Here is a 26,212-nt window from a genome sequence, read left to right as displayed (position 1 = left end):
TACATTGCCATGATTATTTATTAAACTACTATACAGTAAATCTTTCAGAAATAGAGTATTGTCTAAGAGTTATAAAGAATGATGCACATTTCAATCAAAGTCAAGTCAAATTTATTTGTAAAGCACATTTAAGAACAACCTATGTTGACCAAAGTGCAGTACAAACCATAACGGGTACTTAAAATCACAAATACAAGAAACACAGATATAAACAAGGCCCACAGCTTTTAGGGACAAAATAAACAACGCATGAGCCTAGGCACAAGCCAAAAATCAGCCACATCAGGAAGATTCAAATGCTAGTGAATAAAAGTAAATTTTGAGCCTGGACTTGAGAGTCAATGGAAGGGACAGATCGGATATGAAGGAGAATGCTGTTCCACAGTCTAGGGGCTACAACAGCAAAGGTGTGGTCACCCCTGAACTTAAATTTAGATCATGGGACAGCCAGGAGCCCCAAGTCAGCCAACCTGAGGGACCTGGAAGTAGAATAAGGGATTAGAAGGTCTGCGATATAGGAGGGGACCATCCCATTTAGGGCTTTATAAACAAACAGAGCCCTAAAATCAATTCTAAACCATACTAGTAGCTACTGGAGAGAGACCAGGATAGAAATAATATGGTCCCTCTTCCGGGCACCTGTCAGGAGCTTGGCTGCAGTGTTCTGGACCAGCTGCAGGTGGAACAGGGATGACTGACTAATCCCAGTATACAGGGAATTGGAGTAGTCCAAGCCAGAGGATATAAGGACGTGGATGACTTTCACGAGATCTTTGAAAGAGAGAAACGACTTGATTTTGGCAATAGTACGAAGCTGGAAAAAACTAGTTTTTACTACTGCATTAACTTGCTTGTCAAACTTAAAGGCAGAATCAAGTATCACACCAAAGTTTTTGACATGGGGTTTGACAAAGGTGGACAGGTTACCGAGACCGTTGGTAATCACTTTGATGGAGTGGGGGGGGGGGGGGGCAAATTGGACAACTTCAGACTTGCCTTCATTCAGCTGTAGGAAGTTTTGTGCCATCCAACACTTCATGTCCTCAAGGCAGTTCATGAGGCTGACTAGATTTGACTGGTCGTCTGGTTTCAAGGGGAGATAAAGCTGTGTGTCGTCAGCATAACAATGGAAGGAAATATCGTGTTTTTGAATGATTTGGCAGAGGGGAAGCATGGATATAGAGAAAAGAATGGGACCTAGGATGGAACCTTGTGGGACCCGGCAGGAGAGACTATCTGGAGAAGAAGAAAATTTGCCTATATTGACGGAAAAGCTTCTATTTTTGAGGTAGGATGTGAACCAGATCAAGGCAGTGCTATCAACACCAACCCCGTACTGGAGACGGTCTATTAAAATGGCGTGATCCACAGTATCGAATGGTGCACTGAGGTCAAAGAATTAGGATGCAGAGTCACCTGAGTCAGTAGAGAGGAGGAGATCGTCGTACACTTTCAGCAGGGCAGACTTCATCGGGGCACGTCATCGAACCGTTGAGTTAAACTTCAATACATAGATATGATGGCATGGTAATACAAACACTGAATAGAAAAAAAGCTCTTCGTGCAGTAACCCAATTTACATATCACCATGGGTGTTCCAACAATACCTTAGCACTAGGCTAAAGCTTGTGATCTGGTTTACTATTGAGCGACTTTGAAATAACTATTTAAAATCAATTCTCTAAACGCCCTTAAGGTCTGCAGTATCGATCAAGACCAGTCCCAAAGGAGCGTCGATAATGACGCTCCGTTGAGAAATGAGTTCTCGCGTCTCACACTCTTTAGTGAAGTGGAGACAAACACTCTTGACGTCAAGACAGCCTGGAGATATTAAAGTCTGCTCTGACACTTGTGTGTTACGAGAGCGAAAGCAGAGACCCGGCGAGGAGGATTACAGAGCAGCCGCCCGCTCACTTCGAACTTTGATGGACTCCAGATCTTAGAGTTGCGAGGATTCACCGCTGGAAGAATGAGGAGTCAGGCGATGTCTTTGCTATTGGTCCTGAGTTTTTACAGCATGTGTTCAAGTGAGTAGGGGTATTTAAACAATATACTTACCCAACAGAAAAGAGCCCGCGAATAGCCATGACTTTTTTTTTCTCTCTTGGTTAACACTATTTACTTTACCGCTCAAATTTAAAGTGATGGGATTTAGGAAACTTCTTTGTTTCACAGAAAGTAGAATACAGCGTGAGGCTTTTCTCATTTAATTTACTGGCAAGTCAGATCTAACTCGGATTTCTGACGGTTATAGTTCATGGCGAAATAGATTGGTGAGTTTATTTCCAAATATATTTACCGATGTAACAACACACGAAAATGTTCAAATTAGCACGACGTGTTTGCGGATGAAAACATTTCACCTCCTGAATATATTGAGATATGATCCTGATTGGCACTAATCATCGATCCTACGAACCATGATCATAAAGAATCATTCAAACACAACTAATCTAACAAACTACGACACACGAAATTTCGGTATTGTATTCCCTTTGGGTATTGCAAACTTGACAGGAAACACTATAATAACTAACCTAAAGATATAAGCAGTTCTTATTACAGTATTGATTTTCCACCATATTTAATTTAGAATGGTTATCTAATGTTCGATTTTGATGGTGATTGAATTTACTGATTTTATGATCAGAAATTGTTTCAAAGTTTTCCCAGTGTGTTTAGGGCAGAAGTATAGTGCGCTGCTGGCGTTCGTTAATTCATATAAGTCATGAACAGCTCAAGAACCCGTTAAATATCTGAAATGGCAAGAATGTATTCACATTGAAATTATCACAGCTTCGTTAGGAAATTATTTTAAATAAAATTTCATAAGACAAATTTACAAGGGTAAAATCTCAACTATTTGTCTGTTTTTTTGCAGAATATTCCGTTCAACACTGTTTATTTTTCCCTTTATAATTTATGTCCTTCAATCTTTCCTTGGTATTGTTTGCTCTTAAAAAAATCTATTCTTTTTTCACACTTAAAATTTTCCACTTCTGGTAACATTTTGCTAAATCTCTTCTGTGAATCGGCATCAGGTTTAATATCTTGGCATATGTTGTGAAATGTTTTATTATGTGGCAGCAGTACATTGCAATTCATAATAAAAAAAATTACAGTATGTATATATATACTGTAATTTTTTTATTATGAATTGCAATGTACTGCTGCTACATAGTAAAACATTTCACAACATATAAAACATTAAGTAGTAGAAAACAAGAAAAAAAAGTGGTGAGGTAGTGTTCATGGGTTCAATGTCCATTCAGAAATCTGAAAGCAGAGGGAAGGAAGCTATTGAATAGTTGAGTGTGTGCCATCAGGCTTCTGTACCTCTCCCCTGATGGTAGCAATGAGAAGAGGGGATGTCCTAGGTGATGGGGATCTGTAATGATGGATGCTGCCTTTTTGAGGCATCCGTCCTTGAAGATAACTTGGATGCTGGGGAGGTTAGAACCCATGTTGGAGCTGACCGACTTCACAACTTTCTGAGGCTTACTTCGATCCTGTGCAGTGCTGGATGGTGATGTAGCCAGTTAGAATGCTCTCTGCAGCACTTCTGTAGAAATTTGCGAGTATCTTTGGTGACATACCAAATCTCCTCAAACTCCTAATGAAATATAGCCACTGTTGTGCCTCCCTTGTAGCTGTATCGATATGTTGGGCCCAGGTTTAGCAAAATGCAATTGGTAAGTTGCTGCAGTGTGTTTGCTATGGGGTCTCCTGTGACAAAATGCATAACTGATGGGTGGGGTTTAATCAAAAGTTATTTTTTCAAGAAATTGCCTTAATTACAGAAGGATTCCATGAGAAAAAAGAAAACATGATTGAGGTCAACAATGGAGGCTAAGAATAATGCTAAACTGGAAACAACAGCATAAGAAAAGGCAAAAGTTGGTGGGAAACCACAGTCCTGGAGAGATATTGGTATCCAGTAGCAAAAGTCAGAAATCTCACAAGGAAAAAAAATAATAATTTGAGAGAAAACTTGCATGTCATACCAAAGCAGTATGTGTTTCTATGGATATGAGTACGGAAAGGGTGGCTGAGGTAAGTATCTGTCCTTTAGAGAGACAGGTTGGTGAATTAATAACAGGAAATGAAAGAGGCAGATATGTTAAATCAATTATTCACATCAGCCTCTGTGGAGGACACTGAAAATATCATTAAGATAACAGATGAGTTAATTTAAAATAACAGGGTGGAACTTGTAGCAAACTCAATCACAAGGGTTATGGTATTAGAATAGCTCCCGGGGCTGAGGCGGACAAGTACCTGGGATGTACCAAATTACAACAATCTTAGATGCACTTCATTGAATGTGATGTCCTGATATCTTGAAAGATACTCTGGAAGTGGAAGTCTTTCTCTTTGACATTAAGGTTCACACAATATTCCCACATATTATCCCACAGATTGCCAATCCTATCATTGATTTTTGACTGATTTTGTGAAACATCTTGGCCTTTATTACAAGAGGGTTGGAGTTTAAGCGTAAGGAGATTTGTTTCCATTTTAGAGGGTGCAAGAAGGCCAAACTAGAACACTGTGCACAATGTTGATCCCCTTACCAAAAAAAAAAGGATTTGCAGTGGACTCCAGTTAATTGGGTCACATTTTGGCCCAAATTAAGCAGTTGCCTCAGTTAGCAGAAGTCTCACTGAAATAGTTGAAAAGATATGAAAACACAAACTACTGTTTAACTGAGTAAGAAATTAAGTATTTAAATGCAATACAGAACAAATTAGAACACTACCAATGCTACTACAGTAATATAAAACTGTATTAGTTTCTAATAGTTATTGATGGGATAATTTATCTGACGCATGCTACTGTGTATGGTGTATCCAGAAAGGGGTAGCTCCACTGGTAGAGGGGCTTTTTGTCCATTCTGGGGTAGCTCATTCACCTTTTGCTCCCCACTGGACATTCAACTCTGTGGCTCCAAGTAGCTGATTATATGCAGCAGCAGCCATACCCCAGTCCACCACTTTGACCAGTAAGCTTAACTAGGTGAGGGTAACCAACAGACCTCATGCCCTGGTAAAATTGGGACATGCTTGCCCTAGCATGTAAAGTCAGCTTCAGAGAACTGGGTGGACGAGATCAACAATGAGACCCAACAGCCAAAAGGGTAGGTCAGAAATGCTTCGTGGAGAGCAAAGAGCATGATAAGGCACAGAAGAAGTCATGGTTATCCACTGCAACCAAGGAAGACACCAGTTTGTGATGATTACTTGTACCGCTGGACCTGGACTTCCAAGGAGCAGAGAGTGGAACTGTCCTAGTGCAATGGCTTTTCCACATTAGAATCTCTCCTGCACAATACAATGTCATTGTCAGATATGAAGGACAACCAGCTCACTGCTGTGTCCTTTTGATTGACTGTAAATGAACATACATCAGTGCTGCGCCTAGTGCAGATAATGCATTGTCTTCATACAATGCTTTTGATGATTGTATCTTCCAAATCTTCATTTTCATTGTAACATTCAAGATGATTGTCAATACCTTCAAATTCCTTGTAGTTCCTAACTAGTTGAAGTAGTGGAATAGTTTCATTTTCATGCCTGATCATTTCTGGCAACTCTAAGCCTGAATGTTTGAAACTGTAGTGAGCAAAACAATTTTAAATTGTCTCACTCCTTATTTCTTGCCATCTATCAGTGACAAAAATCATTGCTTTTTGAACGCAAACACACATAACTGATGCTATTTAAAAATTATTTGCTCTAAGCATCCTGTAGTGTCTAATAATTACACAAGTTCATGCAACTAAGCCAAGTTAGAAACTGTTCGGTGAAGGTCTCCTATTATAGTCAAGCAACATACTATCACAAATGAACGAATCTTATGCTCTTTAAAAGTTGTACCAAACAAGCACCTACCCCGATTAACCAATGGACCAATTAACTGGAATCTACTGTAGTGATATTGGAGGCTGTCCAAAGGAGATTCACCAAGCTAATTCCTGAAATGAGAGTGTAGTCCTATTAAGGGAGTGTGAACAATTTGGAACTGTTTTTCTAGAGTTTAAAAGAATGAGGGGTGACTTTAATTAAACACATGAAATCCTAAGGAGCCATGATCCTAAGGATGTTGAGATCATTTCATTAGGGAGAAAATCATGAACAAAAGAATATAGCTACAAAGTAAGGGATAGTTATTTAAAACTGAAGTGTATGGAAATTTCTTCTGTCTTAGAGTAGTGATTCTCTGGAATTCTCTGCCTCTGAGACTGGTGGAGGCCAAATCATAAAATATAACTCAGGTGGAGATAGATAATTATTGAAAGAGCAAGGAATTGTGTTGCACAAGAGGATTTGATGCTAACATAGATTGACCATGACCAGTGAATTGATTATGGGGAGCAAGGACATGGCAGACCAATTGAAAAATTACTTTGGTTCTGTCTTCACTAAGGAGGACATAAATAATCTTCCAGAAATAGTAGGGGACAGAGGGTCCAGTGAGATTGAGGAACTGAGCGAAATACATGTTAGTAGGGAAGTGGTGTTAGGTAAATTGAAGGGATTAAAGGCGGATAAATCCCCAGGGCCAGATGGTCTGCATCCTAGAGTGCTTAAGGAAGTAGCCCAAGATATAGTGGATGCATTAGTGATAATTTTTCAAAACTCGTTAGATTCTGGACTAGTTCCTGAGGATTGGAGGGTGGCTAATGTAACCCCACTTTTTAAAAAAGGAGGGAGAGAGAAACCGGGGAATTATAGACTGGTTAGCCTAACGTCGGTGGTGGGGAAACTGCTGGAGTCAGTTATCAAAGATGTGATAACAGCACATTTGGAAAGCGGTGAAATCATTGGACAAAGTCAGCATGGATTTGTGAAAGGAAAATCATGTCTGACGAATCTCATAGAATTTTTTGAGGATGTAACTAGTAGAGTGGATAGGGGAGAACCAGTGGATGTGGTATATTTGGATTTTCAAAAGGCTTTTGACAAGGTCCCACACAGGAGATTAGTGTGCAAACTTAAAGCACATGGTATTGGGGGTAAGGTATTGATGTGGATAGAGAATTGGTTAGCAGACAGGAAGCAAAGAGTGGGAATAAACGGGACCTTTTCAGAATGGCAGACGGTGACTAGTGGGGTACCACAAGGCTTAGTGCTGGGACCCCAGTTGTTTACAATATATATTAATGACTTGGATGAGGGAATTAAATGCAGCATCTCCAAGTTTGCGGATGACACGAAGCTGGGTGGCAGTGTTAGCATCCTCCTCACAGCTAAGAGGATGCAGTGTGACTTGGATAGGTTGGGTGAGTGGGCAAATTCATGGCAGATGCAATTTAATGTGGATACATGTGAAGTTATCCACTTTGGTGGCAAAAATAGGAAAACAGATTATTATCTGAATGGTGGCCGATTAGGAAAAGGGGAGGTGCAACGAGACCTGAGTGTCATTATACACCAGTCATTGAAAGTGGGCATGCAGGTACAGCAGGCGGTGAAAAAGGCGAATGGTATGCTGGCATTTATAGCGAGAGGATTCGGGTACAGGAGCAGGGAGGTACTACTGCAGTTGTACAAGGCCTTGGTGAGACCACACCTGGAGTATTATGTGCAGTTTTGGTCCCCTAATCTGAGGAAAGACATCCTTGCCATAGAGGGAGTACAAAGAAGGTTTACCAGATTGATTCCTGGGATGGCAGGACTTTCATATGAAGAAAGACTGGATGAAATGGGCTTGTACTTGTTGGAATTTAGAAGATTGAGGGGGGATCTGATTGAAACGTATAAAATCCTAAAGGGATTGGACAGGCTAGATGCAGGAAGGTTGTTCCCGATGTTGGGGAAGTCCAGAACAAGGGGTCACAGTTTGAGGATAAAGGGGAAGCCTTTTAGGACTGAGATTAGGAAAAACTTCACACAGAGTGGTGAATCTGTGGAATTCTCTGCCACAGGAAACAGTTGAGGCCGGTTCATTGGCTATATTTAAGAGGGAGTTAGATATGGCCCTTGTGGCTACGGGGGTCAGGGGGTATGGAGGGGAGGCTGGTGCAGGGTTCTGAGTTGGATGATCAGCCATGATCATAATAAATGGTGGTGCAGGCTCGAAGGGCCGAATGGCCTACTGCACCTATTTTCTATGTTTCTATATTGAATGACAGTCAGCATCAGATTTATCATCACTCAAATATATCATGATTTATTTTCTTTTGTGACAGCAATACAGTGCAATACATAAAATTACTGCCGTGCTGTGCAAAAGTCTTAGGCACCCTAGCTTGAAATATGTGCCTCAAACTTCTGCACAGTGCTGTACACTTTTACTTTTTTAGTATTTATGAACACCTTTTGGGTCACTTCTGACTTGCTTAACAATATTTTCTCTCACCTTTGTTTTGCCTTTTCTCAAGTACTTTTAAACTTCTATACTTCTCAGGAGTTTTATATTCTTTAAATTGATGTTGAATTTTCTTCTTACCCTTCCATGTATGATCCTTGCCACACAGGAGTCATCAGATTTAGAGCTGCATCCTTTTCCACTGCAGGACGTATTTGCTCCTTAAATTATCTCAGATCAGTCTAATATTGATTAACATTCATTTTATGTTTCCAGTTCAGTTTTACTAAATTCAATCACAACTCAATAAAACTCACTAATACCCAATCAGAACCTTTATTGTGGCTTCTGTGTCTTTTTTTCATAACTTACAAAATTTTCGGAATTGAGTTTAGTCCATCTTACGATAGTTTCCATTCCCTTTAAGCATGCCTAGAAATGACCATTCTCTTGACTGAAAGTATTTTCCTCGGAGTATTTGAAATGTTTTATGCCCTCTGCAGTTTGGATAATCCTATTCTATTCCAGTTAACATTAGTGTTGCTGAAATCCCTTGTCATCACTGTTCTAGTGATTTTGCAATTCTCAGACATCTGTGTACATGTTAGCTTTACCATCTCCTTGATTGTTTGTGGATCTACAGAAGACTCTCAATGGCATAACTGTTCCTTAATATTCTTCAGTTCAACCCATACATCTATAAATAATGATCCTCCAAGCACTTCATTCCTTCTCATAAGTAAAATTGTTTCTTTATTTGGCAACCCTGACCACTTTTTTCGAAAAACCTTCCTCAACATGATCTGAAAACTGTGAACAAGAATATTTAGTGTTCACTCCCTTTCACTTTTAAACTATGTTCCATGAATTTCAATCGTGTCTGTCTGTGCATTTAGTCTTTCTGCCTTCACTACGTTCCTTGCATTGAAACAGCACAGCATTAAGCTTTGACATTATTTTCTTCAGGGTGGATTTCTTACACATTCTAATCTTGCTTATTAGTTCCAAGCCATCTTACAGTCTTGCCTCCTTTCCTTATGAATTTAATTGCAGGTTCCTCTCCACCTTTCAAGCTAATTTAAACCATCCCAAAGACACTAGCAAACTTCCTAATGGGGTAGCATTGCCCAGGTCTGCTACAATACAATCTTAACTGATCTATTTCTTCCAAAATTAGTACCATTAAGATGTATATTAACTGATTACACAGAGCAACCCTAAAATCAGTGTCACCTGAAGTCTTGCTTTTTCATCACTTTTAGTTTCTAAGAGAAATATAACTTAGTGTTCAGTTCTGGTCACTTCATTATAGGAAGGATATGGAAGCTTTTGAGAACATGCAGAGGAGATTTACCAGGATGCTGCCTGGATTAGAGAGCATGTTTTATGAGGAAAGTTTGAGCGAGCTAGGACTTTTTTTTTGGACGGAAGGAGGATGAGAGGGGTGTTTAAAATGATAAGAGAATTTGATAGTGGGCAGGCGGCAGCTTTTTCCAGGGCAGCAATGGCTAATAGAAGAGGCCACATGGATTTTCTCTGGGTGCTCTGGTTTCCTTCCACATTCCAAAGGTGTACGGTTGAGTTTAGTATTTGTAAGTTGTAGGCATTTTGTATTGGTGCTGGAAACCCCCGGCGTACCAGCTGATTTGATGCAAATGATATAGTTCACTGCATGTAAAATTATGTTCATGTGTCAAATAAAGCTATTATATTGATTTGAAGGTGATTGGAGGAAAGTATGAGGGAGATGTCAGAGGTACTCTTTAATACACTGCGTTAGGTCAATGGAAAGCACTATAAGGGTCAATGGTAGAGATGGACGCATTAGGGAGATTTAAGAGACCCTTGGGCATTTGGATGAAAGACAAACATGGAGGGCAACGTGGGAGGTAAGGATTTGATTGATCTTAGTGTAGGCTAAAAGGTTATCACAAATTTGTGGGGCTGAATGCCCTGTACTGTGCTACACTGCTCTATGTTCTATGTTCTAATTTCTTCCTTCATTAAGGAGGAATAAATATGTGGTGTTCTCCAGGTATGGTTTTTCCAAGACCTGATGTGCAGCATTTGCAGAGTTACTTTATTCTTAGATTTTTTTTTGTAACAAAAAACTAAAATGTTATTGTTTAATAGCTTGCTTTACTTAAATGTAAACTTGCATTTTTTCCCAAGCTCTCACCATTTAAAATATGTTCTATATTTTCTGGTCTTCTTACCAAAGTAGGTAATTTCACATTTCTCCCTTGTTTACTGACCACCTGTTTATTATTCTTTACAAATACCTAAGATTGCATCACAATTTTCTTTGCCACCCAGCACAGAATTGGCAGTAAATTGAGCAGTATTTGGTTTTCATACCTACATCAGGACATGAAGGGATACAGGGAGAAGGCAGGATACTGGGGGTGAGGGGGAAATGGATCAGCCATGATGAAATGGCAGAGCAGATTTGATGGGCTGAATGGCCTAATTCGGCTCCTATATCTTATTGTCTTATGGTTGTCAATGATAGTTATAGTTAGCTGGCACCCATGCTATGATCCTTGTAGTACCCTACTCTTTCATTCTGCTAGTTCTAGAACTACCCATTTATTCCTTTTATTCTGGTTTAAATTCAGAAAATTATCATCAGGCTATGCTAGGAGGCTAGTTTTAACCAGCATTATTATTCTTTATAAATACTTAAGACCTCATCATAATTTTCTCTGCCATCCAACTCAGAATAGGAGGGGCAGGACGGGCAGCTCAGTGTTCTGGGGTTCCCTTGTTTTAAACGTGATAAAGTGGGAGCGATTAAAGAAGAGATAGCATTGCTGGTCAGGGAAAATGTCACTGCAGTAGTCAGACAAGACAGACTGGAGAATTCGTCTAGTGAGGTTTTATGGGTAGAACTGAGGAACAAGAAAGGGATGACCACATAATGGCAACAAGAGAAAATCTGCAGTTGCTGGAAATTCAAGCAGCACACAAAAAATGCTGGAGGATCTCAGCAGGCCAGGCAGCATCCATGGAAAAAAATACAGTCGACGCTTTGGGCCAAAACCCTCCTCCGCCTGCTGAAGGGTCTCGGCTGAAACATCGACTGTACTTTTTCCATAGATGCTGCCTGGCCTGCTGAGTTCCTTCAGAATTTTGTGTTACCACATCAATGGGATTATATTATACGCAAACACGGAATTCTGCAGATGCTGGAATTTCAAGCAACACACATCAAAATTGCTGGTGAATGCAGCAGGCCAGGCAGCACCTCTAGGAAGAGGTACAGTCGACGTTTCGGGCCGAGACCCTTCGTCAGGACTCACTGACAAAGGGTCTCAGCCCGAAACGTCGATTGTACCTCTTCCTCGAGATGCTGCCTGGCCTGCTGCGTTCACCAGCAACTTTGATGGGATTATATTATAGACCACTTAACAGTCCATGGGATTTAGAGGAGCAAATTTTTAGAGAGATCATAGACTGCTGCTAGAAAAATAAGATTGATAGAAGGTGAGCTTAATTTATCGCACATTGACTGGGACTCTCATACTCTAAAAGGAGTAGATAGGATAGAGTTTGTTAACTATGTTTAAGAATTTTCCTTAATCTGTACATAGAAGTCCCAAATAGAGAGAGTGTTTGATACTTGATCTGTTATTACAAAATGAGACAGGGTAGGGGACAGAAGTTTGTGCAGGGGAACACTTTGCATCTAATGATCAAAATGCCATTAATTTCAGAGTAAGTATGCAAAAAGATAGGTCTGGTCTGTGGTTTGAGATTCCAAATTGGAGGAGGACTAACTTTGATGGTATCAGAAATGATCTGGCAAGTGTGGACTGGTACAGGTTGATTTCTGGCAAAGGCGTATTTGGTAAGAGGGAGGCCTTCCAAAGTGAAATTTTGTGAATACAAGGCTTGTATGTACCTGTCAGAATGCAAGATAAAGATAACAAGTGGGGGGAACCTTGGTTTTCAAGAGATATTGAAGTCTGGTTTAGAGAAAAGGAGGTGCATAGCAGGTATAGGCCAGCAGAAACAAATAAGGTGCTTATGGAGTACAAAAAATGCCAGAAAACACTTAACAAAGAAATCAGGAAGGCTAAAAGAAAGCATGAACTTGCCCTACCAGACAAGACAAAGGAGAATCCTGAGGGATTCTACAGATATGTTAAAAGCAGAAGGATTGCAAGGGACGAAATTGGTCTTCAGGAAGACCAGAATGGTAATTCACGTATGGAGCCAAAACAGATGGGGGAGATCTTAAATAGTGTTTTTTTCATCTGTATTTAGTCAGGTGGACACAGTCTAAATTGGCACTAACTTCATGGACCCTGTACAGATTAGAGGAGGAAGTGTTTGCTATGCTGAGGCAAATCAGAGCGGATACATCCCCATGGCCTGACAGGGTATTCCCTTGGGCCCCATGGGAGACAAGGACAGAAATTGCCGGAGCCCTAGCTGAAATATTTAAATCTTCCTTAGCCACAGGAGAGATACCGGACGGCTGGAGGATAGCCAACTTCGTTCTGTTGTTTAACAAAGGCTCCAGATAAACCAGGAAATTATCAGCCAGTGGGTCTGGAAGGTATTCTATGGGACCGGATTATAAGTATTTGGATAGAAATGGATTGACTAAGGATGGTCAGCATGACTTTGTGCATGATAGGTCATGTCTAACCAATCTTATGGAGCTTTTCGAAGAAGTTACCAGGAAAGTGGATAAAAGCAGCCAATAGATGTTGTCTACATGGACTTTAGCAAGGCATTTGGAAAGGTTCCATATGGGAGATTGCTCAAGAAAGTTCGGGCACTCCGCATTCAAGATGTGGTGGTAAATTCAAATAGACATTGCTTTGTGGGAGAAGCCAGAGTGTAGTAGTGGGTGGTTGCCTCTCTGACTGGAGGCCTGTGACGAGTGGTGTGCTGCAGGGGTCAGTGCTGGGTCCATTGTTGTTTGTCATCTATATCAACAATCTGGATGATAATATGGGAAACTGGATTAGCAAATGTGCAGATGACACCAAGATTGGGGTGTTGTGGATAGCAAGAGAGGCTATCGTGGCTTGCCAAGGGATCTGCATCAGCTGGAAAATGGGAAGAAAAATGATAGATGGAATTCAATGCAGACAAGTGTGTTGCACTTCGGTAGGACCAAGTATGGTAGGTTTTATACAGTGACTGATAAGGCACTGAGGAGTGTAGTAGAACAGGGAAATCTGGGAACACAAGTCCAGAATTTATTGAAAGTGGCATCACGGGTAGATAGAATTGTAAAGAAAGCTTTTGGCACATTGGCCTTCATAAATCAGATTATTGGGTACAGCAGATGGGATGTTATGTTGAAGTTGTATAAGATGTTGGTGAGGCCTAATCTGCAGTATTTTGTGCAGGTTTGGTCACCTACCTAAAGGAACGATGTAAATAGGTTGAAAGAGTACAGAAATTTTACAAAAATATTGCCTGGCCTGTAGGGCCTGAGTTACAAGAAAAGATTGAATTTATTCTTTAGAATATAGGAGATTTAATAGAGGTACAAAATTATGAGGGGTATCGATAGGGTAAATGCAACCAGGCTTTTTCCACTGGGGTTGGGTGAGACTACAACCAGAGGTCATAGGTTAAGGGAGAAAGGTGAAAAGTTTAAGGGGAACACGAGGGGAAACTTCTTCACTCAGAGGGTTGTGAGAGTGTGGAAATGGCTGCTAGCTCAAGTGGTGCATGCAAGCTGGATTTCAATATTTAAGTGAAATCTGAACAGATACATGATTAGCAGGGAAATGGAGGGCTATGGTCCCAGTGCTAGTCATAGTCATACTTTATTGATCCTGGGGGAATTTGGTTTGTCAATGGGAGTAACTGTTTAAAAGGTTCCAGCATGGACTAGATGGGCTGAAGGGCCTGTTTCTGTGCTGTACTTTTCCATGACCCTATGACTCTAACCACTTCAAACAGAGCACCTTATCAAAACTTCAAACAGATTATTTAAACATTTCTTTGTTCTTTAATCTACGATGATTACATAGAATAAGTAAAGAAGATTATGTCCAAATCATGATTTTCCAAGTGCCTTTTTACCATGTCTTGATATCCTAATCACATTTTCTCTTCAGCTGCTGTCAGCACATCTAGTTTACATTCTGGAATGGATGCAATCCATCATATTCAGAGTTTTATCATCTTTTATTCCCTCATATTTCTCCATGAATATTTCATTACCTACTAATTTCTTTATTGTTTCCTCATTCTCAATAGACCATTGAGTCAACTACAGACCCAGATACAAAGTTTGTTTAACGTCACTGCCTTTTCTGACTTCCTGTTGTAATTTTCTTATCTCTGCCTGTGAGGGACGCATTCATAGAACATGAAATCCAAGCTGACATGGTGTGTTGGGAAGTTAAAATTTCAAACATTGTCGTGAAAATTGTGATAATAAAGAAAATTGAAGTGGAAGTTTGGGGGTGGGGGTTTGTTTTCATTTCAGAGTGAATATAGTAAACTTTCTCATGGTTGCTTTCAGTGTCTTCAGTGCAAACAGAAATAATACCATCAGAAGGCAAACTTCTGGATCGTCTTTACAGCCTAAAGGTAGGACTGCTGTGATGAAAATAACGTCTTTCAACACTTATTTCATTTTGGTCTTCTGTCTTACAGTACAGATGTTTCTTGCAGTGAGGCAGTCTTCTAATAAGTCAATTGCATCAGCTTGAATGTTGAATTTTAAAACACTGACTACTGAGGTAGGAAAAATTTTAAAACTATATACTGTGTGTTGACTCTTTAAAAGAGCTATACAGGCCATTTCTCTTGGCTGTGCCAATTTCTCCCCTCTTTGTAAGTAAGTGATCCACTTCCTCCATGATAACTTCTCTTCACTATTCCAGACAAGGCATTTGCATTGTAGCAGCTGTAACTTTGTGAAATATATTCTCCTTATTCCCAAATCCCAGATTTGTTTTGCCAATTATTTAAAATCTGCATCTTTTGGTAACAATGTACCTGCCAGTGTAAATAATTCTCCCGTCATTGGAAATGATGCATGTGGTAGAGCCAATATAACTTTTTAACATTAAAAACATTAAATACACACATCTGTATTACCTGTTTTGTGACTAGGCGAATTATTTAAGGTACATTGGTTCACATTTCCCAACAAGTTTCACCATTGAATCACACTGATGTAGATACATGTGATTAACTATGTGATTTCTCTGAAGTCCAGAAGGCCACTCAGCCCATTGAGTCTGCTCTGCTATTCCATCACAGTTGCTGTTGTTCCTCTCTGTGCCTTGTGGTGCTTCGGGTGGCAACCTTGCTGCTTCTTTAGTACTTCTCTTTTTTTTAATGAGGCTGAGTTGCTTGCTCGACATTCAACTGAGCACGGATGGAAAGCGTGGAAGGAGCTGGCCGGATTCGAACCCAGGACTACTTGCCTTGAGCTCTACACCACTGGCCAGCTACCATTCCATCATGGCTGATTCATTATCCTAGTCAACCCCATTCTCCTGCCTCCCTCCCATAATCTCTAATGCCCTGACTAATCAAGATCATTTAAGCCTCTGTTTTAACTATACTCAATGATTTGGCCTCCACAGCCATCCATGGCAATGAATTCCACAGATTCACTACCCTCTGGCTAAATAAATTCTTTCTCATCTCTGCTCTAAATGGAGTTCCCCTATTCTGAGGCCGTGACCTCTGGTCTTATTCTCACCAACTATAGGAAACATTCCCTCCACATCTACTCTGTCTAGACTTTTTAATATTTGATAGGTTTTAATGAGATTCCTCTTCATTCTTCTGAACTCCAACAAGTACAGGCCCAGAGCCACCATCAAATGCTCCTCATATGTTAACCCTTTCATTCAGGAATCATCCTTGTGAACCACCTCTTGACCCTTTCCAATGTCAGCAAATCTTTTGTTCGATAAGGGTCCCAAAACTGCGCTCAATACATCAAGAGCGGTTTGACTTAAAAAGCTTTGGCATCACATCCTTGCTTTTAGGTGCTAGCTCTCTTGAAATAAATGCTAAAATTCCATTTGCCTTCCTCACCACTGACTCACCCTGCAAGTTATCCTTTAGGGTATCCTGCACAAGGACTCCCAGGTCCCTTTGCATCTCTGAATTTTGAATTTACTCCTCATTTAGAAAATAGTTTACACCCTTATTCCTTTTACCAAAGTGCATGACTACACACTTCCCTGCACTATATTCCATCTGCCACTTCTTTGCTCTTTCTCCCAATCTGTCCAGGTCCGTTTGCAGACTCCCTGTTTTCTCAACACTACCTGTCCCTCCACCTATTTTTGTATTGTCTACAGACCTGGCCACAAAGCCATGAATTCCAACATCCAAATCATTGACACATAACATGAAAAGAAGTGATCCAAACACCAGCTCCTGTGAAACACCACGTGTCACTGGCAGACAACCAGAATAGGCTCCCTTTACAGTATTCTGACTCATTGCCTTCTGTCAATCAGCTAATCTTCTACCCATGCTAGTATCTTTCCTGTAATACCATGGGCTCTTATCTTGTTAAGCAGCCTCAAGGGTGGCATTTTGATAAAAACCTTCTGAAAATCCAAGTAAACAACATCCACTGACTCTCCTTTGTCTATCTTGTCTGTTACTGTATTCAACAAATTCTAAGAGATTCTTAAGGAAACCATGCTGACTTTGGCCAATTTTATCAAATACCTTCTTGTACCCTAAAACCTCATCCTTGGATCTTCTCAACCACTAAATTCAAGCTTACTGGCCTATAATTTCCCTCCTTCTACCTCACTCCCGTTTTAAAGAATGGAGAGACAAATGTAATTTTCCAATCTTCCAGAAACATTTGAGAATTTAGTGATTTTTTTTTTGAAAGATCATTAATGCCTCCAGCTACATCTTTCAGAACCCTGGGGTGTAATCTATCATATCCAGCTGACTTATCTATCTTCAAACCTTTAGCTTCTCAAGTGCCTTGTACTTAGTAATATCAACTACTCTCACTTCTACTCCCTAACACTCCTGAATATCTGGCACACTGCTTGTGGCTTCCACAGTGAAGACTGGTGCAAAATACTTCTAAGTTCACCTGTTATTTTTTTGTCCCCCCATTACTATCTCTCCACTATCATTTTCCAGCAGTCCAATATCCACTCTCACCTCTTTTACTTTTTATATATCCGCTAAAAATTTTTGTATCCTCTGATATTATTGGTTTGCATACCTTCATATTTCATTTTTCTCCCTTTAGTTGCCTTCTGTTGGATTTTAAAAGCTTCCAAATCTTCTACCATCCCACTAATTTTTGCTAAATTATATGCCTGCTCTTTTGCTTTCGTGTTGTCTTTGACTTCCTTTGTCAGCCATGTTTGCCTCATTCACCCTTTAGAATGCTTCTTCATCTTTGAGATGTGTCTGTGTTGCATCTTTTGAATTTCTCCAGAAAATCTAGCCATTGCTGTCTTTCATCATCCCTGCTAGTGTCCCCTTCCAAACAAATTTGGCCAGCCACTTTTCCATGCCTCTGTGACATCAATACATCCAACTTCATATTCTCTCTCTGAATCTGCAGGGTGAATTCTATCATATTATGATCACTATCTCCCAAGAGTTCTTTTACCTTAAGCTTCCTAATCAAATTTGGTTCACTGCACAACATCCAATCCAGAATTTCCTTCCCGTTAGAGGGCTCAACTACAAGCTGCTCTAAAAAATCAGCTCATAGGCATTCTACAAATTCCCTTTCTTGGGATGCAGTATCATCCTGATTTTCCCAGGTTACCTAAATATTGACTATCATAACTTTTCCCTTTTGACATGCATTTTCTATTGCTCCTGCTCAGAGGCCTGTAAGTAACTCTACCCTTGCAGTTTTTTTAATCTATCCACAAAGATTCTGCACCTTCTGTTCCTATGTCTTGATCCTACCTCTTTATAATGATTTTAATTTATTTTTTTACAAACAGAACCACCCATCTTCCATGCCTACCTGCCTGTGCTTTTGATACAAAGTTTATCCTTGGATGTTAAGCTCCCAGCTATGGTCTTCTTGCAGTCATGTCTCAGTGATGCCCTCAACACCATACCAGCCAATCTCTAACCACTGCTGCATGCATTCAAGTATAACACCTTCAGCCCTACATTCAACACCATTTTCCATTTTGCTTCCATGTTACACTTCATCTCATCCCACTGACTGCAATTTTGGCCTATCATCTGCCTGTCCTTCCTCACTGTCTCACTACATACTGCATCAACTTTCATACCAACTGCCCCATCCTTATCCCTATTACTCCAGTTCCCATCCCCTTACCAACCTAGCTTAGACCATTCCTAACAATACTGAAATATTTTTATTTGAACAGTATAGATTTTTTTCTCCACATTCAGCCAAATGATAATATACATTTGCTAGCTGCTAATGAAGGGTAGAATAAATATTCTTTTCTGTCAAGAAGTAACCTCAGTTACAGTCAAATATCTTGTCTCATTATATATTTTTCAAATCATCTCTTTAAATATGGTGACTTTCACAAGCTCAGCATGTCACAATAATTTACTGCCAGTGAAGTACTTTTTGAAGAGTTTCTCGCAACAGAGATGCAGCAAATACAACAACCAAATTTCACACAGTGAGCTTACATGAATAGCAATGGAACAATTACCATTTAATCTGTTGTGATGATGTTGATTAAAGGATATATTTTAGCTTGCATACTATGGATATCTCTCATGATTTTCTTCAAAGCTGTGCACTGCAGTTGTTTATATCTACCCAAGAGACTATTTGTGGTCTCAGCTCAACAGCAAATCTGGAAGGCAGATCACTGAAGTTGAACTAGACTGCATGGCCCTTTGATTCCAACATATTCTTGCTGCCATTTAGCCATGTTGATAGCACAGATTGCAATTCATTGTGTAGTGAACTGCATTGAAGGTCCCAATACACAGGGAATGACAACATGGATTTTTAAAGGTTTTTTTTCAGAATCTCAGCTTTGCTTCAGTTGGAAAGAAGTAGGAATGTTATAAATCATTTTCATAAGTGCCTCCACCATTTGGAGACATTCGAGGACGCTGTTGTCTGGAATCAAAGGCAAAAATTTCAGAAGCACCCTGCACTTCAAAGTTCAAAATAAATGATATTGACAAAGTACATATTTAACCCTGAGATTTATTTTCTTGAGGGCACACGCAATAAATCTACAGAATAATAACTATGGAAGAATCAATGAAAGACCACCCAATTAGGATGCTCAACGAGAGTGCAGAAGACAACAAACTGTGCAAATGCAAAAAGAAGCAACAATTATAATAAATATATAAGCAATAAATTTCAAGAACATGAGATGATGAGTTCCTGAAAGTGAATCCATTGGTTGTGGAATATTTCAATGATGGGGCGAGTGAAGTTATCCCCTTGAGTTTGAGTCTGATGGCTGAGGAGTGATAACTGCTCCTGAACCAGATGATGTGAGACCTAAGGCTCTTGTATATTCTTCCTGATGGTGGCAGTGAGAAGAGAGAATGTTCTGGGTGCTGAGGGTCTCTGATGATGGATGCTCCCCTCCTGCAACAGTGTTTCAAGTAGATATGCTCAATGGTTGGGAGGACTTTACCCATGATGTACTCAATTACCTCTTTAACAAAATGAAATAATTCCAAGTCATAGCACAATGGGAATTGGCCATCAATAGTACAGAGAAGAGAGATTACATAGTTGATGGAAGCTTGGTGGAAGTATAATTTTAAAGAATTGCACAAGAGGAGGAAAGGTACAAAAGCAGCTATTGGACGATCTCTCAGATCTTTCCACTGCCCTTGAAGATGCAGACAGTGGGTGCATGGGAAACCATCATCACCAAGTCCCTCCAAGTCACTGTCAGAATCAGATTTATTTTCAATAGACAATAGGTGCAGGAGTAGGCCATTCGGCCCTTTGAGCCAGCACCACCATTCACTGTGAGCCTGGCTGATCATCCACAATCAGTACACTTTTTCTGCCTTCTCCCCATATCCCTTCACTCCGCTATCTTTAAGAGCTCTATCTAACTCTTTCTTGAAAGCATCCAGAGAATTGGCCTCCACTGCCTTCTGAGGCAGAGCATTCCACAGAACCACAACCCTCTGTGGAAAAAGGTTTTCCTCAACTCCGTTCTAAATGACCTACCCCTTATTCTTAAACTGTGGCATTTGGTTCTGGACTCACCCAAAATCGGGAACATGCTTCCTGCCTCTATCATGTCCAATCCCTTAATAATCTTATATGTTTCAATCCGATCCCCTCTCATCCTTCTAAATTCCAGTGTATACAACTCCAGTCGCTCCAATCCTTCAACATATGACAGTCCCGCCATCCCGGGAATTAACCTCGTGAACCTACGCTGCACTCCCTCAATAGCTAGAATGTCCTTCCTCAACTTTGGAGACCAAAACTGTGCACAATATTCCAGGTGTGGTCTCACCAGGGCCCTGTACAACTGCAGAAGGACCTCTTTGCTCCTATACTCAATTCCCCTTGTTATGAAGGCCAACATGCTATTAGATTTCTTCACTGCCTGCTGTACCTGCATGCTTACTTTCAGTGAATGATGAACAAGGACACCTAGATCTCATTGTACTTCCCCTTTTCCTAACTTGACACCATTCAGGTAGTAATCTGCCTTCCTGTTCTTGCCACCAAAGTGGATAACCTCACGTTTATCCACATTGAACTGCATCTGCCATGCATCTGCCCACTCACCCTATCTATCCAAGTCACCCTGCATTCTCATAACATCCTCCTCACATTTCACACTGCCACCCAACTTTGTGTCATCTGCAAATTTGCTAATGTTACTTTTAATCCCTTCATCGAAATCATTAATGTATATTGTAAACAGCTGTGGTCCCAGCACCAAGCCTTGCGGTACCCCACTAGTCACTGCCTGCCATTCTGAAAAGGACCCATTATTCACTGACATGGGATGTGAAATTTGCTGTTTTGTGGCAACAGCGCAATAGAAAGACGTAAACTACAAAAACAAATAAATAATGGAAAAAAGAAGGAATAAAGAGGACCATTCTTAAATCACTTTGACCACCAAGAGATCGAATAACAGATTCAAGATATGGGAATCTAATTAGAAACAGGAGGAGGAACGAATGGGGGAGGTCAGCACAGAAGATTAATATTCTATGGCCTGGACCTTTGATCTATATCCATGACTTTAAATCACCCCTTGTTGATCAATGAACTTAAATCTGAATATTATACACATTTGGAATTTTAAAAAAAATTGCTAGTCTCAACAATGCAGACCAATGAATTATCAGACTGTGCAAAAACCTGATTAATGTCTTCCAACAACAAAGAACATCTTTCTGTGTTTCCATACAGATTGATATGTTAAGCAAAGATGGATAATAAAGGTCAATTTTGCCATCTATTGACCAACTAATGTGCCAGCAAAAAGAGGAAGCTCTCAGATAGATTTGGTGGTGGTTTTGAAGTGACAATGGGAAGAGACTAGATATTTAGGACTGTAAACTCTAGAGACGATTTGCTTTCTATTATGGTTAGCTGATTGGCAATTGACAAGAATCCAATTCCTCATTGGAGTAGAAGACAACATGGTTATGCAGGTGGTACAATGTAATAGTGAACAGGATTAAGATTTGGAATATCACATAGTCTATTAGCAGTAACTGCATAGTTCATCTGTAGAAGGTTCTCTATTAAAATAAATTTGAAGAAATAGTGGCAGATAATAAATTCATATTTTGAATTAATTCCAACTGGAGGTTACGCTACTGAATATACATACTCCATGCCAACTTTAGTAGGAACTTCCTGTAGTATACGTTCATGGTCTTCTACTGTAGCCCATCCACTTCAAGGTACAGCATGTTGTGCAGTCAGAGATGCTCTTTTGCACACCACTGTTGTAACGTGTGGTTGTTTGAGTTACTGTCATCTTCCTCTCATCTTGAACCAGTCTGGCTATTCTCCTCTGACCTCTCTCATTAATAAGTAATTTTCAGCCACAGAAATGCCACTCACTGGATCTGTTTTTTTTTCATTTTTTGCACCATTCTCTATAAACTCTAGAGACCTTTGTGTGTGAAAATTCCAGGAGATCAACAGCTTCTGAGATACTCAAACCATCCCATATGGTACCGACAATCATTCTATGGTCAAAGTCACTTAGATCGCATTTCTTCCCCATTCTGATGCTTGGACTGAACAACAAATTAACCTCTTGACCATATCTGTATGCTTTTGTGCACTGAGTTTCTGCCACATGATTGGCTGATTAAATATTTAAATTAATGAGCAGGTGTACAGGTATATCTAATAAAGTGGCCACTGGGTGTATATAGAGGTTTTTTTTAAAACTATTTGCTGGTAAATTTGCCATTTTTATTTCCTAATGCAATTCAAAGTCTTGAGAGCAAAATCTATGCCTCTTTTCATACCTGAATCCAGGAATATTGCTACATCAAGCAATTTTCAGTCCCATTCTATCACCCACCACCTTAGCCATTCCTCTATTGTCTGTACATTCCCATTTCCTATTTTACTTCTCAGTGCTAACCTGGTACAATCTCTAATTCTGATGTACTTGTTTTATTTTGTGTTAGGAACGTTCTTGTCAGATATTAAGAGTGGCAATTCATTAATGCATACCTTTTGACAACTTACTCTCATTACTGTGTGCCTGACACATACTGTCTAAATTACAATGGGGATTTATTGTGCAGTTGTTTCAGGGTGACCAAGATTATGGTGACTATGAAGATTCAAAATATGAGAAAGAGAAACAAATGAAACGAAGATACCCATACATTTTGAAAAGACAAGCACGTGTTGAAAAAACTCGTCGACCTTATGTTCTGAAACGGAATTCTGTTTTCTTTATGAACTAACATCTCATCATAAGTCTGCCTTTTCAAGTAAACATGGATTAGCATGTATATCATATGTTTAATGAATTTAATCTATTTATGCAAAGAAGATTGAAAATCCAGAAAAATATATATTTGGCTTATAGCTTAGTTTCTTCTGTGTTTTGAAAATAATTTACTGTATGTTTCAATAGTGTGTGATGTCCAATCCTGTTTTCAGTTCGAGAGGTTGCTAGAACTTTCCATGCTTTGCTTTTTAGCAAGAATTGTGCATTCTTGAGCTGGAGACTTTTTCTATCTATGTGTAAAAACATGCAGGACACAGGGTGAAGGGGTACATTTCTCAACATGAATTCACGGCATCACAAGGTTGGATATTGATGAATTTAATGTAATTTAATTGACTCAGTACTGTACAGGGCAAATAAACCCTGAGTAGTTTGCATAATCACAGATATGAATGTCTGAGTTGAATGTTCCAATGCTCTGCATGAAATCCCTCTCAGTTTATGGGCAGTATCTTCTGTGCTTTTCCTATTCTTTTCAAATATTTGCTAACATCAAACTGTACACAATAATTTCACTTAAATCTATGTCAGATACTTAATATTAAATGTCAAATAAACTACAATTGAATTGCCCTGGGAATACGATGATATTTTGCTGGCTTGTTTTTGGTCAAAATATTTTAATCCTGCATTAAATAGAAACCGGAAGTTTTCCCCTCAATAATTTGTAATGTATGTGGCATTACTCAAGGGCAGAGAAATACTTACCATACAAGGCAAAGGGTCTAAGATTGGTCGATCCATTTCATCCTTGTATCATCATCATTGAATGAAGCACTTTGAGCATATTCCACAGGAAGTTTTTACATTTCAATAGATGAAAATTTTGCTTTGGTTACTGGAAGTTAAGCATTTGGAGTACATATTCAATGCTCTATTTCTCTATAATATTCATTTCTCTGGTAAGCCTAATCATTAATATTAAAACAAAATGCCAGTACAAAGCACTGGCGGAACGCAGCAGGTCAGGCAGGATCTATATCTATATAAACAGTTGACATTTCAGGCCAAGTCCCTTCTTCAGGACTGAAAAGGAAGGGGGAAGAAAAGACGGTGGGGGAGGGGAAGGAGACTAGCTGGAAGGTGATAGGTGAAGCCAGGTAGGTGGAAAAGGTCAAGTGCTGGAGAAGAAGGGATCTGAAAGGAGAGAAGAGTGGACCACAGGAGAAAGGGAAGGAGGAAGGGACCAGGGGTGAAGTGATAGCCAGGTGAGAAGAGATAAAAGGCCAGAGTGGGGAATAGAGGAGGAGAGGATGGGAAAGAAAAGGTGTTGTGATGTATGCAATTCACATATTTATAATGTATTCCATAATGAATTTTATATATACTGTATATATGTGTGTGTGTGTGTGTGTATATATATATACACACACATGATCACTTAAATATTTAATACACAACAATTACTCCAATTAATGTCCCAACACACTTTTATTCCACAATAAATGGTTTAGTGAACCCCTTAAATTTATAGGGATGCAGGAAAAAGGGCCCCAGGTTGGATGAAGGGAGTATGGGACATAGGTGCTGATGTGCTTAAAGACCTCCAAGAGAACCATAATCTTGTCGTGGTTTGGAGGCTTGCGTGCTTCAATGACCTGGAGAGTTGGCTGGAGTCAGGGCTTTATGCTTTGACTCTTGGTAGGGTCACCCATGCCAAACAGGTCAAAGAGTAGAGGCCAGACTAAGAGTGGTCTGCCAGTCCTCTGGGTTTTGGGGGTTCAGTTCAGGACTAACAACACTAACTGTTCAAGCAAAATTGTTATGGAAACAGCGATGAAGAATCCTTCTACACCTGAGTGCAATGGTATTCCTGAGTCTGCACCTGGGACTTGCATGACTGACAGTACTGAAAAAAGAGATACTGAATTGATGAAAGAAGCTGTGAACACTGCCAGAAATGGCTCCTTGCGCAGGTCTGTTGTATATCCCTTAAGTTCAGAAGGAAAGGCAGCATGACCGCAGAAAATTCTCCACAGTAATGCTAGTATAGTCACGGACTTACAGCAAAAGTTTTCAGTGCGAAGGCACAATGGTATCATCTCCCTAGTATAATTTTCACTGTCACTGGTATAATCCTTCATGCATGCACTGAAACCCTCCTTTTTTTTTACCTTGGACAGGTTTGGTCATGTAGGATAGTGGGGTGAATTTATCAATACACCACCATTCCAAGACGCATATCCAGGTTATTTTAATGCTTTAGTAGCTTCCAAAAGTGAGAAGCAAGCTTCATATAGATGCCTTGTAGACTCTCTGTGGAAACCTTTGCTCTACTTTGGAGAGGTATGTCATTTGAAGAGAATCTGGCTTCTAAGATACTGTTCATCTGCTGCAGTCTGTTCTTACTCAGATCTGCAGAGGCATTACAGTGCTACCCCATGATGGTACAGCACTGGTAATGAAGCAGGCAGAATGGCATGTGTTCTCATCTGTCAGTCAATCCATGCCACTGTTCAATCAATACCTTGTACAGAGGCAGAAGTGGACCCAGCCTAGCTTGTACAACACAGCAACAACTTTCAACGGCTATGAGGCTAGTGTACCCTGGGGCCAGGCAAAATCAAGGATGATCCAAGCAATTCCTGCCACTGCCTATAAGGAGTTTGCACATTCTCCCTGTGACTTCATGGATTTCCTCTGGGTGCTCCAGTTTCTTCCCACAATCCAAAGACGTACCAGTTGGCAGGTTAGTTGGTCATTGAAAATGACCCTGTAATTAGGCTCGGATTAAGTTTGGGAATTGCTGGGCGGCATAGCTCGAAGTGCTGGAAGGTCTTGTTCCATGCTCTATGTTAAGAAATAAATGGAAGAACGTCTGACCTTGATATTTCCCATACCCTATTATATCACATCCTAGCTGTTTCTTGCACTGAGGTAATTTATTTCACCAATATGCTCTCATTGAGAAATTTCTAGTCCTATTGTCCCCATACTGATGAATTTCATATATTGGTGATTTCCTGCAC

General features: G+C 40.0%; 1 long non-coding RNA gene across 1 annotated transcript; it reads left to right on the top strand.

Moving 5' to 3' along the window:
- Positions 1 to 1,798: 1,798 nt before the first annotated feature.
- On the top strand, positions 1,799 to 23,126 carry LOC134352309 (uncharacterized). Its single transcript, XR_010019367.1, has 3 exons — positions 1,799 to 2,027; positions 14,810 to 14,877; positions 23,032 to 23,126. It is a non-coding gene; the product is annotated as an uncharacterized LOC134352309 (long non-coding RNA).
- Positions 23,127 to 26,212: the final 3,086 nt, after the last annotated feature.

Source organism: Mobula hypostoma, chromosome 9, assembly GCF_963921235.1.
Source record: "Mobula hypostoma chromosome 9, sMobHyp1.1, whole genome shotgun sequence".
Classification (NCBI taxonomy): domain Eukaryota; kingdom Metazoa; phylum Chordata; class Chondrichthyes; order Myliobatiformes; family Myliobatidae; genus Mobula; species Mobula hypostoma.
The sequence above is the reverse complement of the archived record's forward strand: the minus strand, read 5'-3'. Positions and strand labels throughout refer to the sequence as shown.